Raw genomic sequence first — 19,165 nt, forward strand, 5'->3', positions numbered from 1 at the left:
TTTGAACTGTGGTGTTGGAGAAGACTCTTGAGAGTCCCTTGGACTGCAAGGAGATCCAACCATTCCATCCTAAAGGAGATCAGTCCTGGGTGTTCATTGGAAGGACTGATATTGAAGCTGAAACTCCAATACTTTGGCCACCTGATGCGAAGAGCTGACTCATTGGAAAAGACCCTGATGCTGGGAAAGATTGAAGGCTGGAGAAGAAGGGGATGACAGAGGATGAGAAGGTTGGATGGCATCACTGACTCAATGGACATGAGTTTGGGTAAACTGTGGGAATTGGTGATTGACAGGGAGGCCTAGCATGCTGCGGTCTATGGGGTTGCAAAGAGTCAGACACGACTGAGCGACTGAACTGAACTGAAGAGTTCTTTATGCCTTCTGGATACTTCCCTTATCAGATAAATGATTTGCAAATATTTTATCCCAATCTGGGGGTTGTCTCTTCACTTTCTTGAAGGCAACATCTGTAGCACAAAACTTTTTAATTTTGATGTAGTCCAACATGTCTATTTTTTCCTTTGGTTGTTTGTGCTTTTGGTGTCATGTCTAAGAAGTCGTTGTGTAATCTGAGGCCATGAGGTTTTACCCCTATATTTTCTTCTAAGAGTTTTCTATTTTAACTCATATTTAGGTTTATAAATCCATTTTGAATTGAATGTTATATATGGTGTGAGCCAGGGGTCCAGCTTCATTCTTTTACACATAGAAGTTCATTGTTGTTGCATGTAGGTATGCCCATTGATTCAGTGGTTTATACACGTTCTTTTCACCAGTGAAAGCCTTGTTTTTATTGTGGTAGAAAACATGACATTGGAAGCAAAACACTTGAATGTATGTCCTTTCCATTTCACAAAAGAAAATTAGTGAAGTTGAAAATATTCACCATTTGGCATTTACCTTTGGAGACCTCTAGCCTTTATTATTTATTACTTATTTTTGTCCAAAGGTGTTTGAAGCATCTCCCTTCCTAGTACCTCTAGGGCCTGTGTAACCAGATAAAGAAGTAGCACAAAGCTACAAAAATAGTAGAAAATGAAAAAACAGTTGAGAATCAATTTTCTCTATCTACACAACAATCCACCTGGAAGACCAACGTTCCTGGGTGATTTAGCTTCCTGTAGGGACAACTCTGGGCTTCCCAGGTGGCTCAGTGGTAAAGAATTCACCTCACAAGTATCAATCTCTGGGATGGGAAGAAAGGAAATGACAACCCACTCCTGTATTCTTGCCTGGGAAATCCCATGGGCAGAGGAACCTGGTGGGCTACAGTCCATGGGGTCACAAAGAATCAGACACAACTTAGCGACTGAAACAAAAACAAAACAAGGGGCAGCTTTTGCTCACAAGAGCTTTCCAACTCAGACAACTTGTCACCTGGGGCTGGATTTCCTGGGAACCCATTTATCTTTTCGTTTTGCCTTTCCAGTTGAGTCCAGAGATCCCGATTGAAATGCATGTCATTGAACTTTGATCTGGATTTGGCAGAACAGAGAATTCCCCGCGTGCCTGCATTTGTTAGAAGTAAGTTCATCTGTGTGAAACCAAGGCTTCCAAATTAAAGTGGCTTGAAAAAGACCTGAGATTACCTCACTCTCATGTGTCCAGAGGTGGTGGGATGTCTCTGTTTTTTTTGGTCATGGAGGGCTGCTTTGCCTCCTTATCACAAATTCAAAGAGTGTGAGGCATCCAGCCATTTCATCTGCATTCCAATCAGCAGGAAATAAAGGAGAGCAAAGAAGGGAATTTCCCTTCCTTTAAGTACTCTTTCTGGAAGCTGTACACCATTTCTACCTTCAGCTTTTAGCTGGAACTTAGTCACAAGATCACACTTGGCTGTGAGCAATTCTGTTAAGTATGGTGGTGTTTTTCTAGGCTGATATGTACCCAGCTATGAATTGCCATCTTCATTGCAAAGGGAGGGCTTCCCTGGTGGCTCAGATGGTAAAGTGTCTGCCTGCAACGTGGGAGACCTAGATTTGATCCCTGGGTCGGGACGATCCCCTGGAGAAGGAAATGGCAACCCACTCTAGTACTCTTGCTTGGAAAATTTCATGCACGGAGGAGCCTGGTAGGCTACATGGGTTCACAGAGTCGGACACAACTGAGCGACTTCACTTTTTTTTTTCACTCACAAAGGGACCAGACTAGAAGGGACATTGCAGGATGTCTAGACTTCTCTATCAGAACCCAAGGGCAATCTTTCCCGAGACTCAGGGAATCTGCTTCCAATTGCAATTCTGCAAATGATTTGTCAGCCCTGTTGGGGAGCTGGTTGGCGCGTGTGTGCTGATGCTGTCTTGCTCGATTTAACCCTTCTTCATTCCTGCATTTTCATTTCATATATTTGGATTTAGTATGGAGCAGGAGACTAGAGTTCTAGACACTAAAGGAAAGGAAACCTTCCTTTTTCAAGCAGCGATTTTGCTGCTTGAAATACGGTTGTACTCTCCACTTTCAAACGAAAATGCTGACATTGTTTTCCAGAACAATTGCACCGTCCAGACCAAAGGACCCACAAAAGTGTCAATTCACTGCATGTTAGCTTTTTCTTTTTTTTTAATATATGAAACTAATTGTAACAAGTGGTTGTTGTGAAAACAGCAGGCTCCCTAAGGCTGCCCTTCCAATGACCCATACTCTGACCTGGACAGACCACCTTCTTTCCAAGAGAGGAAAAGTTTTGTTCCTAGATCAGACGAAACTTAGGCTTTACCCTTGGTGACCAGTAGGATTAATCAGACGCCAGTAAAACAGCTGACAGACACACTAAACCAACAGACAATAATGAGCACACACACCAGGTAACATCCATCCAAGAGGTTCACATGGTCCCTGTCTTTGCCCTGAGATGTAATACCTGCTCTGTGGCTTGTTCTCCGTGCTCCATAAAGGGAGCACTTGTAAACTAAGATGCTGCACGTTTTTAGGATCAATATGGTACTCACCCGAGCTGGTTAGGAAACACAATGCCAGGGACAGAATTTGCAGTGGGGGCTTGTGTGGGATTAGGCTGTTTCCTCAAGATTTACGTCCCAGTGCACAGCCGGCGCTGAAACCTGCATGGCCCGCCCTGTGACTCCAGATGAGGCAAAAGGCGGTCTCTTCAGGCTTGGGTTTTTTCAAAGTAAAATCTTCCCAACGTGCAAAAGCAACCACTAACACTGAACCACATGCAGATGCAGAGAAAGAGTGAAAGTCAGCAAAAGGAAAACAAATTTCTGAAATTTTACTTGGGAGGTTCCTGTAAGAGTCTCGGAGAAGCCGTCAGGCTTGGGATGTCTTCAGCAGTGTAAGGGTCAGAACTTAACTTTCCAAAGCCAATTTCTTCTTCACCTTCCTGCCTTTTTCACTCAGTAACTAGGCTCTGTTTTCACTTTTCTTCTTTCATTCTGTTCTCTAGGGCAAAGCAGAAAGCAAATGAAATCTCATTTGTGCTGAGAACTTACTATCAAATTGGTTTTATTTCCAAGTGATTCCCCTCCAATTTTATTTTAGAACATGTTTGAAAAGAAACTTAGATTTTATTTCTGGTCCAAAATATGGCTATCTCAGATACTGTTATGGAAACCCTGGGGGTGTCACAGAAGGATGAGCTTGAAGCTTAAAAATATGGTGACTTTAACAGACAGAGAAAGACAAGGATCATACAGTATTGCTTATATTTGAAATCTAAAAAAAAAAAACAACACAGAAAGAAACTTATTTATCCTTATAAAATAAATAAGCAAACTTAGTTACAAAGCAGAAATCAAGTCACAGATGTAGAAAACAAACTTATGGTTACCAAGGGGGAAAGGAGGGAGGGATAAATTGGGAGATTGGGATTGACACATACAAGCTACTAGGTATAAAATAGGTAGCTAATAAGGACCTACTGTATAGCACCGGGAACTCTGCTCAGTACTCTGTAATGGCCTGTATGGAAATAGAATCTAAAAAGAGTGGATACATGTATACATACAACTGATTCGCTTTGCTGTACAGCAGAAACTAACACAACATTGTAGATCACCTATACTCCAATTAAAAAAAAGAGGAAATTCTTTAGTTCAGTAAACACACACATACAAAATAAAGTGACTTAGAAGGGAGGGCAAAATATCACTCAGTGACTGTTTTGGAAAGTGTTATACTGAGGACAGGAGAGAGTAAAAAACAGCGGTATCTGAGACATAAAGATGAGAGGTGGGGAAACGTGGTTCTGTGGGGGAAACGATTTAGTGAATTTAAATCAGATACCCAAAGAAATCGTTCTTGGGAAATAAAATAAAATCCATTTTTCTGATGTGTGCTCCGGAGGAAATGATTCAAAGCAAGACAATCTCTATTTCTAAATGTCTTCTGGAAATAGGTTCTCCCCCAAGGACACAACACCAGTGCTATTAATCTTGACTTAGTGAATGAAAGTATTATACGGACTTCAATCCAGACCTTCAAGCCTTAAAGAGCTCTGAAGAGCCCAGATAAAGCGACCAGTTTTTCACTTTGGCAATTCCACAGAGGTAACTCACTCTAATTTCCCTTTCATCTCTATGGGAGGGACTCGAGACTTGAAAAGCAAACAGGTTTCCTTTTCTAATTCCTGGAGAGAAGTCTTCTGTTGCTTTCTTACACTGCAAGGCTGAAGGTGGGTGACCCGTCTTCATCTGTTACCCTGGAAGACGTAGAGAAGCAGAAGTAAGTCCGGAATAATAGGCGACCGGTAGATTCTTCCCATGTTCGAGAAAAGTTATTGCCCTTCCGAATGCCAGTTTGTTTTTTGATTTTCCACGGTCCAGCCCTGTATTTAGCGCAGAAAGCCACGACACTGATAATAACCCCCCAACATACATGAGGACAAAGCCAGAAGGCCTGGCCATTTTGTTCTGTCAGGCAAATTATGATCTAAGTTTTCTGCCAACAGCAGTTTTCCCGGATTGTTTATGGCAACCCCAGCGGGTGTGTGGAGATTCTAAAATGCAATAGGATTTTCTGAGATTAAAAAAACAGACTGCATGCTTATTATGTAAAAGTAAACTGTTTCACATGGAAACACATCCCATTGTGGGAAAAAAAAGAAAAAGTGTTGTGGAAAACGATACCAGGTTATCCAGGCTGAAGGAAAGATTCGAAGCTTCCCTGGGTGTTTTTTTAGGGACCCAGAAAGAAAGGATATAGCAGGAATTGTATGAAAATAAACTAAACCAAGATGCAGGAACTAGGTTTTAGTCCTGTTTGTCCTGCTGGATCCGTGCAAGGTCCTTACTTTCCAGGAGGAAAATAGTTTCAGTAGGTCAAGTTTTACGTAAAATAAGAAAACAGGATACACATCAGCACTTTCCCCCCCTAAGGCATTACTAAAAGACACCAACTTATCTAAAAATGGTTTGAAAATTGAATGATATTTTTAATTGATGCCACGTGTTTTGTTTTTCACTGTGTCCAAATCCTGGGCTAGACAAAGAAAAATAGAACTTGGAGCCTCGAATAATTTTTTTCTTTTTTTTGCTTTGATGATAGTTATCACATGCCTGTGAAAATATGGTAGGAAAGGGAAAAAAATTGGGAAAATCTGGCATTTTTAGTATGGAAAAAAACTCTGAAACTGTTAACATTTCTATGAGAGTAATATAAACCAGATAGCTAAATCACTAAATGCTGATCACATCATGGGGAAAAATGAAAATGAAGTCAATTTTAATGATAAGTCATTTAAATTAAAAGATGCTACTTCTCATTCATTAAATGTGGTTTGTCCGTGTGTATATTTTTTCACCCAAATAAAGGAATTTCTCAAATATTTGGCCCACAATCATGCAAGGAATAGTAAAACATAGAGATTGTATGACAACACAAAAAATTAGCTTTTGTCTGATTTCGTTAAACTCTAAAAGGCTTATTTCTTATGTGAATTAATCAAACGGTCTACAGTGCTCTCTTTCCACCCACCAAAAATATCTGTGAATTAAATTCTGTAAATAGGGGGTCCTCAAAAGCTGAAGTGTTGCTATGCTCCCCTGCCCCTCAAGAAATAGTCACATATGAGTTTCCAGAAGAGCCTGTGTGTGCATTTTTCAGCAAGCAGAGTCTCCTCTGGGTGGACTCAGAAAACAGCCCCTTCCCAGCGACTTTATGAGATGTGCCAGAGACCAACACATGTGACCAAGAGGTCTCTGAAGTTGTAGCCTTTTGTATTTACACTTTTGAAATATCTCTATTGTGATGCAAATCTTGATTTTCAATCAAAATTGGCTGGAGCAAAAAAAAAAAAAAAAACTTTCTCTGGAAACCATGGTAGGAAGTAAGTAAGACTAAATCTCAATTTTCTCCCTCCTGGCTTCCTATTAAGCCAGAAAACAATGATACAAAACACAAGCATCTTTTGCAAATGCTGATGGAAAACTCTACTGTGTCAACCAAGGCTTCTAACTGACTAGTGTTAGTCTCCAAAGATGCCAAGTTTATGCATTTTAAATGACTAAAGTCTTTTTCTGCCCCCCCACCCCTTTTTCTAATTTGGGTGCCAATGGAAATAGCATCTAAGAACATTTTTGCTTTTGTTGACTGTTCAAAATCAAATCCATTTTAGAGAGTTGGCCTTTCTGGGCCTGGATCCTTTCTTTCAGTCTAAACAAATAAAATAAAATGGAAACAAAAGGAAAGCGTCATCATTACCAAGAAGGCCTCCCCCTTTAATTTGTTTTAAAAGCTGAATGTTGAAATACCGAATCCTGTACTTCCGCAGAAAGTCAAAAGACTTTTAGGACCGAGGGCCTGGTCTCCTCGTGGAAGCTGTTCATCTGCTCAGGTTAAAGCGGTTTGTGTCTGTGTGTGCACGCCTGTGCCTCTTACTGTACCCTTCGAGATGGAGTTCTGAGGAAGCATTTCTCCTGCCAAAATACACACACAGCCTGGGATTAAAAGGGCTGAAACCTACCAGCAAGTTCTTACCGCCCTCCCACAATCATTAGACCAAATCCACCATCATTCTAGATTCATTTTTCCCTTATTCATCTGTCCAACTAATTCCTGCCGCATTCACCAGGCTTATATCTTAATCTTTTCTGTTACATAGAGAATACATAATGAAAAGCTGCATTTTCTGGGTACATGCACACATTTGGAGCGGATGAACCATATGTGAAGTGACATACAATGCTGAATGCAGGCTGAATGGTGTCCAGCGCTAAAAACACTGCGAAGGCAGGAACAAAAAGCAGCGAACAAGAGCCAGAGCGGGGCCGGTCTCCACTAGAACACCAGGGGATTCGCCGCTAAAACATGGGTATAATTTCACTGTTTTCACTCACACAAGCTGTGGGAAAGGAGTCACCATCTGATGTTTGATTGTGTGGGATATGTTTTTGGCAGTGGCCTTGTATTCCGCATTGACAAAAAAGAAAAAAGAAAGAAAGGAAAAAAGGAGCAAAAGAGGGGGTGGGAAGTGTGGGGCGGGTTGAGGGGGGAGGAAAAGGAAAAAAGAATAGAGCTACATTTGCTGTTTTTAATTTGCCGTCTGGGGGCCAGGCACAGCTGACGGAGCTCTGACCAGTGGTCACCTGCAAAGTAGGGCCGGGGCCTGGCTAGTGGCCCCACCGCCTGCACCCTCCCTGGGCCCCTTTATGCTGATGCTAACCACCAGGGGACTTTTATCTGCCCACCCTTGTCATCCGGTTAACTTACTCCTGAGCGGTGGGATTGACGTTTGCCTGATTTAATAAAGCCTTTTATCTGAGATAGTGACTGGGGAAACACGCCCAGGGAAGCAGGCTCCTGCCCACCGACCCTGACATGGCGGCGGAGGCGGAGAGGCCCAGGCTTCACAAGGAAGTACTTCCTGGAATCTCAAAGGGCCCCTGGGAAGTGCTTCCGGGTTGTCAGCTCAACCGCCAGGTGGCTACAGGGGTCTCTCAGGAGGGACCTCAGCTTCAAGATTTCTCGTGTGGGGTTTGTGGCTGGAGGCAGGTGGGGTCCCCTACCCCAAACAGAGAATTTACAAAGAATGGCATATCCTTTGTCCTCTTCTCCATCCTCTTTTCATCCAGGAAATGCCAGACGGAGCAAATAAAGAAGGATGCCCAGTTGAATCTGGACTGCAGGTAAAGAATGGATACTAAAAAGGTGGTGTGAGGTTTATCAGCAACCCACATTTAACTGGATGTCCTGTATTTTATCTGGCAACCCTATCCCTTCCCCTCTGGGGCCCCGGAGCTGGCCACTCCCTCCTACTCCCCTGCCCCCACCCCCTCACCTGTCAGGGCAGCAGCCTCCTGGGTCTGCATCCCAGAGTGTTAAGAGGATAATGAGAAAATAGATGGGTAGCTGCTTTCCAGAAAGATGGCTAATTAGCCTGGCTGGTGAACATGTGGTTCCCATGCCCCAGCTGTGCAAAAAGACTCTCCTCTAACTTCCAGCTTAAACTAGGAGATAACACCAGGGCTGCCGGACAGAGAGAGGTTGTTCTTACTTCCTGCTCTCCACAGTGTCTCCTCCAATGGATTTGGGCATCATTTTATTGGGACCACGTTTTTAAACCAAACTCCTCAGAGGCAGATCCTGTGCTTAATGGAAGATCTGGGGATAAAGCCACTTCTTCCCCAGTTGAGAACATGCATCCTCTTCACCTGCCCTGCCCCCACCCCTGCCAAGACCCCCACCTGCAGCAGCTATCATGGCTACAGCTCCTGTTCGCCCAGGTATTAGATTGCTATTTTGGTCACTGGTGTTTGTTTGTTTCTTATTTGTTTATTTGGCTGTGGTGTGCAGTATGTGTGACCTAGGATCGAACCTGTGTCCTCTGTATTGGATACTTGGAGTCTTAACCACTGGATCACCAGGGAAGTCCAAGGTGTCTGTTAATAGGCTGCTTCCAGGATTTGCCCCAAGATGAGCACTCTGCTCCGAGGCACCTGTCTGTGGGACTGTGACACATAACTGATTAAGGATAGCGGGAAGGAGGAGCTCTCCTCTGCAAGTGGTGGGTGGGCAGGATGGGGAGGGCAAATCTCTTGGCTGGCCATGGCCTGGGAGCACACTATCCTTTGTCTGCCGGTGGGCAGGTGGAAGCAGGTACAGGCTCCCTGCCGTAACCTGGTCCCAGCTCTGATCCTCAGAAGTGCAGCTGGAAAGATTTCCAAAGGAGCGCCACTCTTTTGAATCCTTCAGGGGCTAGAGACAGAAATGACAGCGTGTATTGGCCAGCACGAGAAGTGTGGTTTTTCTCATGTGGCGGAATCGCTCTCATTTCCAAACATGATACAGGGCATAAAGGCCGTTGGTAATGACCACATTAGCATCATGGAGCAATATATCTACAATAAATTAAGACTGCTTTGCAATTAGTACCGATGATCACAGCTGTGGAGACAAATGGCATATGTGCTAATTAAATAATTTGTCACTTGACTGTTAAACAAACAATTCAGGCTCTTTACATTACAAATTGCCATCTCCAGAGCACCACCATGGGCCGTTAACCCCAGGAAGGAATGGTGTGCCATGCCCACAATGATGGGGGAGCCCGGCCTTGATGGCAGGATAAAAAGAGACAGAGGAAAACTTATGTGGACTAAAACTCTTGGGAAGAAGAAAATTTTGGAAGTTTTCTTGGAAAACGAGTCCCAGGCAGACAGAACAATCCCTGCCACTCAGGGAATGTTTGGAAAATAGCCCATCCCACTGTTAAGGTTTCTCAGCTCTGTCAGATGCCTCCTACTGAACTAAGTCATTGGATTGGTGGGAGCCAATAAACACGGTGTCACATCATGTCTTGACTTGGTCTTGTGTCTTTAGCCACAACCCCCTCCCCAATGACAACACATTTTTCGTGGTTCCTCTTTTTTCCCCATTGGCCTTCCTTCTCCTACCTCCCACTCATATGCTAATCCATAAAGCTGAATTGTGGAATATGCCTTTAATAGGGAACACTGCTAGCCCATAAAATGGCTCTGTAGGAACTATGGGGGTTTCAGCCCCATGCAGAGCATAGGCAAGCAAGGTGCAGACTGGATTTCAGTCCCTGCTTACCTCCTTGGTCCAGGACTCTTGTGCAATGAACAACCTGCCCAACCATATATGCAATCCTATTCTCTGCTGCCTCTGAAAGCAGGAGAAGTTTTGGGTAATTTCAAGCCCCAGAAAATCCCCAAACCAATGGTCATTATTATTCTTTCTTGTTCTTTTATCAGAGTTGTTAACCAGGAGAACTTGATTATGCCTTCTTATTCCTACTTTTGCTCTTATACAAGCAGCAGTTTTGTCAGACAAGAGGAGAAAGAAAGCAGTGAGGATTTTGTGTCATTATCCATTGATCAAATCTTTCCTTAGATGCCACATTTCCAAGGTGTGTTCAGCACTAGGGTGGTATTGAGTGTAAGGAATCATGTGATGTAACCATTTGGGGCAAAATACTCTGGCATGTAAGTTTCTTGCAAAGTGACTCCATTGCAGTAAATTTCTACAAGGCAGGAGAGAAACGCAAATGAAGCTGGAAAGTTGAGTCTTTTGGCAGGAAGTTGAATCCTTGAATAATTTCAGATTAGGGCTTAATAGCTACTTTTGGGTAGAATATGGGAGGAACAGAGAGGAACCCACACCATGTTCAACTGTTTTGAGAATCTGTTTGGACAAAAAAAGACTGTAATAGAGCCAAGTTTGTCAGCAGATGATGACTTATGTACCAAAAAGCCATTCCATTTCTTTGATAAGGTGAAATCTAGCTTTATCCCAAAAGGATTTGGGCACAGAGAATCTCAGCTAGCATCACATAGGAGAAAGCTGGGCACATGGAAAGTGCTTCAATAAAAACTAGCTCTTGTGAATGGATAAAGAAGATGTGGTACACGTATATGATGGAGTATTACTCAGCTATTAAAACAAATGAAATAATGCCATTTGCAGCAACATGGATGGACCTAGAGATTGTCATACTCAGTGAAGTAAGTCAGACAGAGAAAGAGAAATATTGAATGACATTGTCTATATGTGGAACCTAAAAAGAAATGATACAAATGAGCTTACAAAACAACAGAAAGCCACAGATTTAGAGAACAAACTTATGGTTGCCGTGGGGCGGGGGGGATGCAGGGAAGGGATAGTTAGGGAGTTTGGGATGGCCATGGACACACTGCTATATTTAAAAGGGATAAGCAACAAGGACCTACTGTATAGGACATGGAACACCTGTGGCAGCCTAGATGGGAGGAGAGTTTGGGAGAGAATGGTTATTATGTATATGTGTGGCTGAGTCCCTTTGCTATCCACCTGAAACTATCACAACGTTGTTAACTGGCTATACCCCAGTACAAAATAAAAAGTTTTAGAAATAACTAGCTCTTGTTATTGCCATTATTATGATTGCTGTTATCAATTATAACTGAATTTTGTATCATTGAGTGTCTTCTCCAGCATTTGTTAACATTGCATATCAGGCGTGTGCAGAGTGGGGGAGGCAGATTCCCATGAAGCAGTGTTGTTTATTTTTTTAATAAATTTTTTCAAAAAAATTTTTGTTAGCGTATAGTTGCTTTATGATGTTGTGTCAGTTTCTGACATACAGCAAAGTGAGTCAGCCGTATGTATACATATATCCCCTTTTTTGTATTTCCTTCCCATGTAGGTCATCACAGAACACTGACTAGAGTTTCCTGTGCTGTACAGCAGGTTTTCAGTAGTTATCTGTTTTATACATAGTGGTGTATCTATGTCAATCCCAAGCTCCCAATCCATCCCACCCTCACCTCCCCTCTTGGTATTCATAAGTTTGTTCTCTACATCTGTGTCTCTGTTTCTGCTTTGCAAATAGGTTCATCTGTACCATTTTCCTCAATGGACATGAGTTTGGGTAAACTCCAGGAGTTGGTGATGGAGAGGGAGGCCTGGTGTGCTGCAGCCCATGGGGTCACAAAGAGTCGGACACGACTGAGCAACTGAACTGAACTGAACGGTACCGTTTTTCTAGATGCCACATATATGTGTTAATATGTGATATTTGTTTTTCTCTTTCTGACTTACTTCACTCTGTGTGACAGTTTCTGGGTCTATCTATGTCTCTGCAAATGGCACAATTTTGTTCCTTTTTGTGGCTGAGTAATAGTCCATGGTGTGTATATGCTACATCTTTTATCTATTCCTCTGTTGACGAACAACGGCTTTAAAAGAACTGTTTCCTGAAGCCTGTTCACACATCAGGAAATGTGAGGGATTTCAGGGAAACTCAAGAGGCCTTTGAAGCATTACCAGAACACAAGATGCTTTTCCTACAGCCACAAGACACATTCTTCTCTGCACTGTTTTCTTGGCAGTCTCCCACTTTCTGGGACTAACTTTCATCTGCCCAAATAGGACTGAGATGTGAGTAGGGAAGCACCCAGACCAGCCAGCATCCTGCATGTGGCGGCGAATCCTTAGAGCTTCAAGACAACCCAGAGACTAACTCATTCAGCCTCTTATTTCTCCAGAGAGAAGAAATGGAAGTAAGTGTGAGAAAACAGTGACCCTAAATCATGCTGCTCTGACCCTCCTCTGTGCGTGTGGTGTGCCTCTTCCTCCCACCCCCACTCCATTTGCTGATACAAGATGAAGTCCAAAGAATGTCCTTTCCTCCTAATATTAATCAGGACTCAGATATTTCACCAACCATTGACTTCTTTCTGCTATAAGGTGTTTTTGGTCATGTAATCTTTTTGCCTCTTAAAGGACATCCGTGGTGAGAAGCCTGTTGGGGCAGGGTCTTGTTTAACCCCAGCGAGAACAATGCAGGAGTCTAAAAAGGTCATTAGGAAATAAAAGCTTAGATTCCTGAATAGATTCTTGACAACTGTCCAAGGGCATGCAATCTGGGACACAGAGGGCACCAGCTAGCCCCTCACTCACTGGCCAACCCAATTAGGCCACGTTCTATCTTTTATGAAAAGTTACTAACTTTTGTATCATTCTAGGCTCTCATTCACTTAGAGAATCAAATTAAAATTTTTAATCTTCAATGTCACTTAGTCATAGTGAGTCCCTAAAGCATATATAGTAAGTATATGTTTAACTTAAGGATATATTAAATTTTTTATTATACGTTTCTAGAATCTTGAAAAATATTCTCAGCACTGTAAAAAGATAACTCATTTTTACCAATATATATTCTCTCATTTGAAAATCAAATAGCACTTAAATGGATTATAAGGAATGACCACAATTTTCTGTTCCCACTTCTGGAATCTCACTTTCATGCCTCTGAAAGGAATTTCAACTATTTGATCTTGAGTTTTCTTCTTCTGGAATTTACCTCCGTATTTCTAGATGGTATGCTTCTAGGAGATTTCCTTGGTTATATTTTCAACACTTTCTTAAATTATATTTTTAATTCAGTTATTCTATTTTAATTTTCAAGAACACTCATTCTCTGACCTGATCTATTTTTATATCTTTCTGTTCTTGTTTCACGAATGAATATCTTCTTTTGTATTTCTGGAAAAGTCACAGTTTTATTACAACAATGTCTACTTGGTAAGAAAAGTTTACTGAATTGTCTCTATTTCCTCTGGGCTTATCTTTGTTCATTTTGTCTTCATTTTTCCCTTTGGAGCTTTCCTCAGATTTAAGAGGGAGGCCCTAGACAGCCCACTGGATCTCTGGGTACATGATGAGGCAGAAGCCAGCTTTTATATCAAGAGCAGTTGTTAAAGTTTTCCAGCAAGGGTCACCACCTGACACAGCTACGTAATTATTTCTTTGTTGTGCATTTCCTCTTGAGTAAGTGCCATGAGAACAGAAGTTGGTTTGGAAGAAGATTGGAGAAGACTCTTGAGAGTCCCTTGGACTGCAAGGACATCAAACCAGTCCATCCTAAAGGAAATCAACCCTGAATATTCATTGGAAGGACTGATGCTGAAGCTGCAGCTCCAATACTTTGGCCACCTGATGTGAAGAGCTGACCCTGATGCTGAAAAAGATTAAGGGCAGGAGGAGAAGGGGTGACAGAGGATGAGGTGGTTAGATGGCATCACCAACTCGATGGACATGAATTTGAGCAAGCTCTTGGAAATGGTGAAGGACAGGGAAGCCTGGCGTGTTGTGGTCCATACAATCACAACGAGTTAGATGTGAGCAACTGAATGACAGTCTGCTCCCAGGTGGTGTGCTTGCGTGCGTGGGTGCCCAGTCACTTCAACCGTGTCCAACTCTCTGCAAACCTGTGGACCGTAGCCTGCCAGGCTCCTCTGTCCATGGGATTCTCCAGGCAAGAATACTGGAGTGGGTTGCCATGCCCTCCTCCAGGGGATCTTCCTGACTCAGGGATTGAACCTGTATTTCTTATGTCTCCTGCATTGGCAGGCTGGTTATTTACCACTAGCACCACTGGCAATCGTGTGCTAACTGAACACTAATCAACACTAATCAACCAGACCCAGGTGACTAAAATTGCTCTTGCCAATAACATGGTTAATGCACTAAAATTATTAGTGTAGATCTCATCATGAAAGTACACACTCAGGTTGTTTCTCCAGGACAAGATGAACTCACAGACCCCCGAGCCATGGACCACCTGACCTGAGAATTATAAACCAGGGACAACCTGACTCCCAAACTATGATTAAAAAATAATCACAAGGCAATGATTAATCCCAGCTTTTATGCTTCTCCTTTGTTAAAAAAAAAAAAAGAAAAAACCTCAGAGACCAAGTGGGAGTGGATCTGAAGCCTGTCTCCCTCTCCCTTGCTTGGTGCCTGGCAATAAACACTGTACTTTCCTTCACCACAGCCCTGCATCAGTAGATGGACTTTGCTGTATCTAAGGTGAGCAGAACCAAAACCAGCTCAAAATAATCAGTATACCAAAGTGATGTACTTGAGGGTGACATGTCCTGAACTCCTAGTTACCTTTTGAGGTGGCACATTCTGCTATCATGCGGCACTGAGATTTCTTCTAGTTTTCCCCAGTTACAAATAAATACACTGAAGGTTATATATGTATGCACATATATATGTAGCTGTATAGGATTGGCCAAAAAGTTTGAGCTTTCCATAACATCGCATGGAAAAACCCAAACAAAAATTTTGGCCAATCCAAAATCTACATCTACATATATGTTTGCATGTATTCATGTGTCATTTTCATATATTTATATATATACATATATATACACACACTTTTCAGCTCATGGGAAGTTTCTTGGCTTTCAGTGTTGTTGTTTAGTTGCTCAGCTAACAATTCTTTGTGACCCTATGGACTATAGTCTACCAGGCTCCTCTGTCTGTAGGATTTCCCATCGCAAGAATACTGGAGTGGGTTGCCATTTCTCTCTCTGGGGGATATTCCTGACCCAGGGATCGGACCTGTGTCCCCTGCAACTCTCCTGCATTGCAGGCAGATTCTTTTCTGCTGAGCCACCAGGGAAGCCCAGGTTTCAACAGTCATCGTTCCACAATTAGCTCTTACATGGATTTGCTCATTTAACCTTTTTTAAACATTTGTTTTTATTTGTGCCTGCCCTGGGCCTTCTTTGCTGTGCTCAGGCCTTCTCTAGTTGCTATGCATAAGCTTCTCATTGAGGAGGCTTATCTTGTTGGGGAGTACAGGCTTTGGGGTGCACAGGCTTCAGTAGTTGTGGCTCCTGGGCTCCAGGGTTCAGGATCAGTAGTTGTGGCACATAGACTTAGTTGCTCCACAGTACCTGGAATCTTCCTGGACCAGGGATTGAACTCATAGCCCCTGCACTGGCAGGCGGATTCTTTACCATTGGACCACCAGAGAAGTCCTGCTCCTTTAATTTTGACAACCACCCTAAAGATAGGTATAACTAACATCCTCTTCACAGCTAAGAGGACAGAGGTTTAAGTAACACACTGATGGTCAACAGCAGGGAAGCAATGCTTCAAACCCCAGTCTGACTGCTGAGCCCTTTCTCCTTGACCTCAGCACTATGCAGCCTCTCACTCTCCGTTGTGTGAAATCCTGTACTTAGTGCAGTCAATAGAAGCGTGGCAGAAAATTCACACCTTCCTCCTGTCTTCACCACACACACACACACAGTGTTAATACTTATTCCCCCGAATTTCTTCCCTACAACTGGGCTGTGACAGGACTTTAAAGTCAGCCTAATGCAGGGGGAGGAAGCTGGGTCTGTATTTTCATTTTTTGTTTCAGTCTGTGAATTAAAAGTCCCCATTTTCCCATCCTGGTCACGGAGTAGTCCCAAATGGTCCCTGAGCAGAAGAAGGGAGAGATTTACCGGGCTGAATCCTGGTCCAAGTCAGAGAGAAAAGTATTCTTTAGAAAGACATCTTCTGATGATTATTTTGAGAGACTTTCTGGTAATCCCCAGCAAATCTGCATGTTAATAGGAATCATTTACTCAAAGCAGGGGTCCAAGAAAATAGCTTTACATAATAACAGTAGCTTGATTTGATTACTTCAATTTGGTTCTTGCTATAGAATTAAAGGTAAAGCCAAGCTTTTGGAAGTTTTACAGGACGATAAACAAAGCAGGAATAGTAAATTAAGACGAACTCTGGTTTCAACCTGCACATCTTTATTACTTCTAATGAGCAGGGAGATGTATACAGGCTCGGAGAGTAAAACCCATTGATAATCTCCTTAGCATTCTGGATAATTTATCAGTTTCCCACACTGAGGGCCCTAAGCCTGTCTAATATTCGTTAAGGTTTCTTGACCGCTTCTCCGTAAAAGAAGCGATTTTCTTTCTCATAAAAGCAATGTAGTTTTGGTCACTTGCTTCCCAAAATGCTGACCAACATTTCCAGTAGCACTTGGCCATTTTGAGTCACAGCAGCATTTTTTTTTAAATGATGTTATACTCACAGAAGAGTGGGCTTCCCAGGTGGCACTAGTGGAAAAGAACCTGCCTGCCAATGCAGGAGACGGAAGAGAAGCAAATTCGATCCCTGGGTTGGGAAGATCCCATGGAGGAGGGCATGGCAACCCACTGCAGTGTTCTTGCCTGGAGAATTCCATGGACAGAGGAGCCTGAAGGGCTATGGTCCATAGGGTCGCAAAGAGTTGAACACGATTGAAGTGATTTAGCATGCAAGAATGCACAGAAGATTTGCAAAAATAGTCCAGAGGGTCCTGTATGCTTCACACTCAGTTTCCCTTTAGCATTTGACATAATCTTAGAACAATTATCAAAATTAAAAAATTAATCTCCGCATGATATTATTCACTAAGGTACAAAACTTATCACGTCATCTGTTTTCCACTTATGTCCTTCTTCAGTTCCAAGGTCTGGTCCAGGGTAACAGGTTACATTTAGTCATCATGTCTTCCTCGCCTTCTCCAGTCTATGACAGTTCCATACTTCTTCCTTGATTTCATGACCTCAACGCTTTTGAAGAGTACCAGTCAGTTATGCTATAGAATGCCCCTATTTTAGTTTGAGCAGCTCTAACAAAGTACCATAAATTGGGTGGTTTACACAACAAGCCTCTATTACTCACAGATCTGGAGGCTAGAAGTTCTTGGTGAGGACCCACTTCTGGTTAACAGTAACCCACCTTCCTCTTGTATCCTCATATGTTGAGAGGGTTATCATCTCTTTCATAGCCCTTCTTAGAGGGCACAAATCTCATTCATGAGGGCACCACCCTCATGATCTAATCACATCAAAGGTCTCATATCCAAATACCATCACATAGGGGACTAGGGCTTCAATGTATCACCATCAGTCCAGTTCAGTTGTTCAGTCATGTCTGACTCTTTGCAACCCTATGGACTGCAGTACGCCAAGCCTCCCTGTCCACCACCAACTCCCAGAGTTTACTCAAACTCATGTCCATTGAGTCAGTGATGCCATCCAACCATCTCATTCTCTGTCATCCCCTTCTTCTCTTGCCCTCAATCTTTCCCAGCATCAGGGTCTTTTCCAATGAGTCAGATCTTTGCATCCAGTGGCCAAAGTATTGGAGTTTCAGCTTCAGCATCAGTCCCTCCCCTGAATATTCAGGACTGATCTCCTTTAGGATGGACTGGTTGGATCTCCTTGCAGTTCAAGGGACTCTCAAGAGTTTTCTCCAACACCACAGTTCAAAAGCATCAGTTCTTCGGTGCTCAGCTTTCTTCACCGTCCAACTCTCACATCCATACGTGACTCAGCTAAATGCCAAAATGATGTCAGTGGGAAATTTGGACTCTGTGGAGGGCACAGGAGCCTCATAGCCATTCACTCCTCCTGGAAACCCAACATTCCAGGAAAGGACTGATAGAGTTCCTGACTTCCTCCACCAGTTGTCTGGACACTGTGACTTGGGGTTTTCCAAGCTAGGAGTGGAAAGTTGTTTCCTATTGTAGCATGACTTAGTTTTCTCCCCAGAGTCATAGCCGTGTTTGATGTGACTTAAGAATAACATATGATTAAATAATACAAATGAACTTATTTACAAAACAGATGCAGACTCACAGACTTAGAGAAGGAACTTCTGGTTGGCTGGGGGAAGGATGGGAGGAAGGGATAATTAGGGAGTTTGGGATGGGCAAGTACACACTGCTATATTTAAAATGAAAAACCAACAAGGACCTACTGTATGGCATAGGGAACTCTGATCTACATTTTGTGGCAGCCTGGGTGGGAGGTGAGTTTGGGGGAGAATGGATACACGTATATGTATGGCTGAGTCCCTTTGCTGTCCACCTGAAACTATCATAACGTTGTTAACTGGCTAAACTACAATATAAAATAAAAAGAACTTAGGAAAATAATAACATACAATTGTTGGAGGAGGAAAAGACATGGGCCTAAGTGATGAAATAAACTGTGCTCAAAGATTGATCGATTAATGCTACCCTTTGGCAGTCAAAGATACTGATGTTGTCAGATGTTCCTAAAGAATGTAACTGGAAAATCAATCTGCAACTCAGAAAAATTGTGTTTGGGAATTTCTCCTCTGTGAGGAGAGCTTTCTTCTTTTTTTGGTTGGCTTTTGTTCAGTTCAGTCGCTCAGTCGTGTCCAACTCTGTGACCCCATGGACGGCAGCATGCCAGGCTTCCCTGTCCATCACCAACTCCTGGAGTTTACCCAAACTCATGTCTATTGAATCGGTGATGCCATCCAACTATCTCATCCTCTGTTGTCCCCTTCTCCTCCTGCCTTCAATCTTTCCCAACATCAGGGTCTTTTCAAATGAGTCAGCTCTTCGCATGAGGCGGCCAAAGTATTGGAGTTTCAGCTTCAA

At 42.8% G+C, this 19,165-nt stretch overlaps 2 long non-coding RNA genes across 5 annotated transcripts in view; one reads left to right on the forward strand and one right to left on the reverse strand.

Annotated features, from left to right (window-relative positions):
- Positions 1-3,212: 3,212 nt before the first annotated feature.
- LOC145532858 (uncharacterized) lies at positions 3,213-7,809 on the reverse strand. Of its 2 annotated transcripts, none has more exons than XR_014073638.1 (4): positions 7,669-7,809; positions 6,711-6,875; positions 4,518-4,660; positions 3,213-3,402 (listed from the first exon to the last, which is right to left on the reverse strand). It is a non-coding gene; the product is annotated as an uncharacterized LOC145532858 (long non-coding RNA). The 2 variants fall into 2 exon arrangements; XR_014073649.1 differs by lacking the exon at positions 7,669-7,809 and adding an exon at positions 7,296-7,644.
- Positions 7,773-19,165, forward strand: part of LOC145532859 (uncharacterized) — a 43,723-nt gene continuing 32,330 nt past the window's right edge. Inside the window, exons 1-8 of one of the 3 annotated variants that reach the window (XR_014073671.1) lie at positions 7,774-7,878; positions 8,031-8,084; positions 8,469-8,681; positions 11,789-11,929; positions 12,328-12,458; positions 13,562-14,215; positions 14,311-14,387; positions 14,738-14,772. This is a non-coding gene — a long non-coding RNA (uncharacterized LOC145532859). Of the gene's footprint in view, positions 8,085-8,468; positions 8,682-11,788; positions 11,930-12,327; positions 12,459-13,561; positions 14,216-14,310; positions 14,388-14,737; positions 14,773-19,165 lie in introns of all 3 variants that reach the window. The other 2 variants (XR_014073668.1, XR_014073673.1) reach the window with 2 other exon arrangements.

Source organism: Giraffa tippelskirchi, chromosome 2 (genome assembly GCF_054371585.1).
Source record: "Giraffa tippelskirchi isolate mGirTip1 chromosome 2, T2T-mGirTip1v1.2.pri, whole genome shotgun sequence".
NCBI lineage: Eukaryota > Metazoa > Chordata > Mammalia > Artiodactyla > Giraffidae > Giraffa > Giraffa tippelskirchi.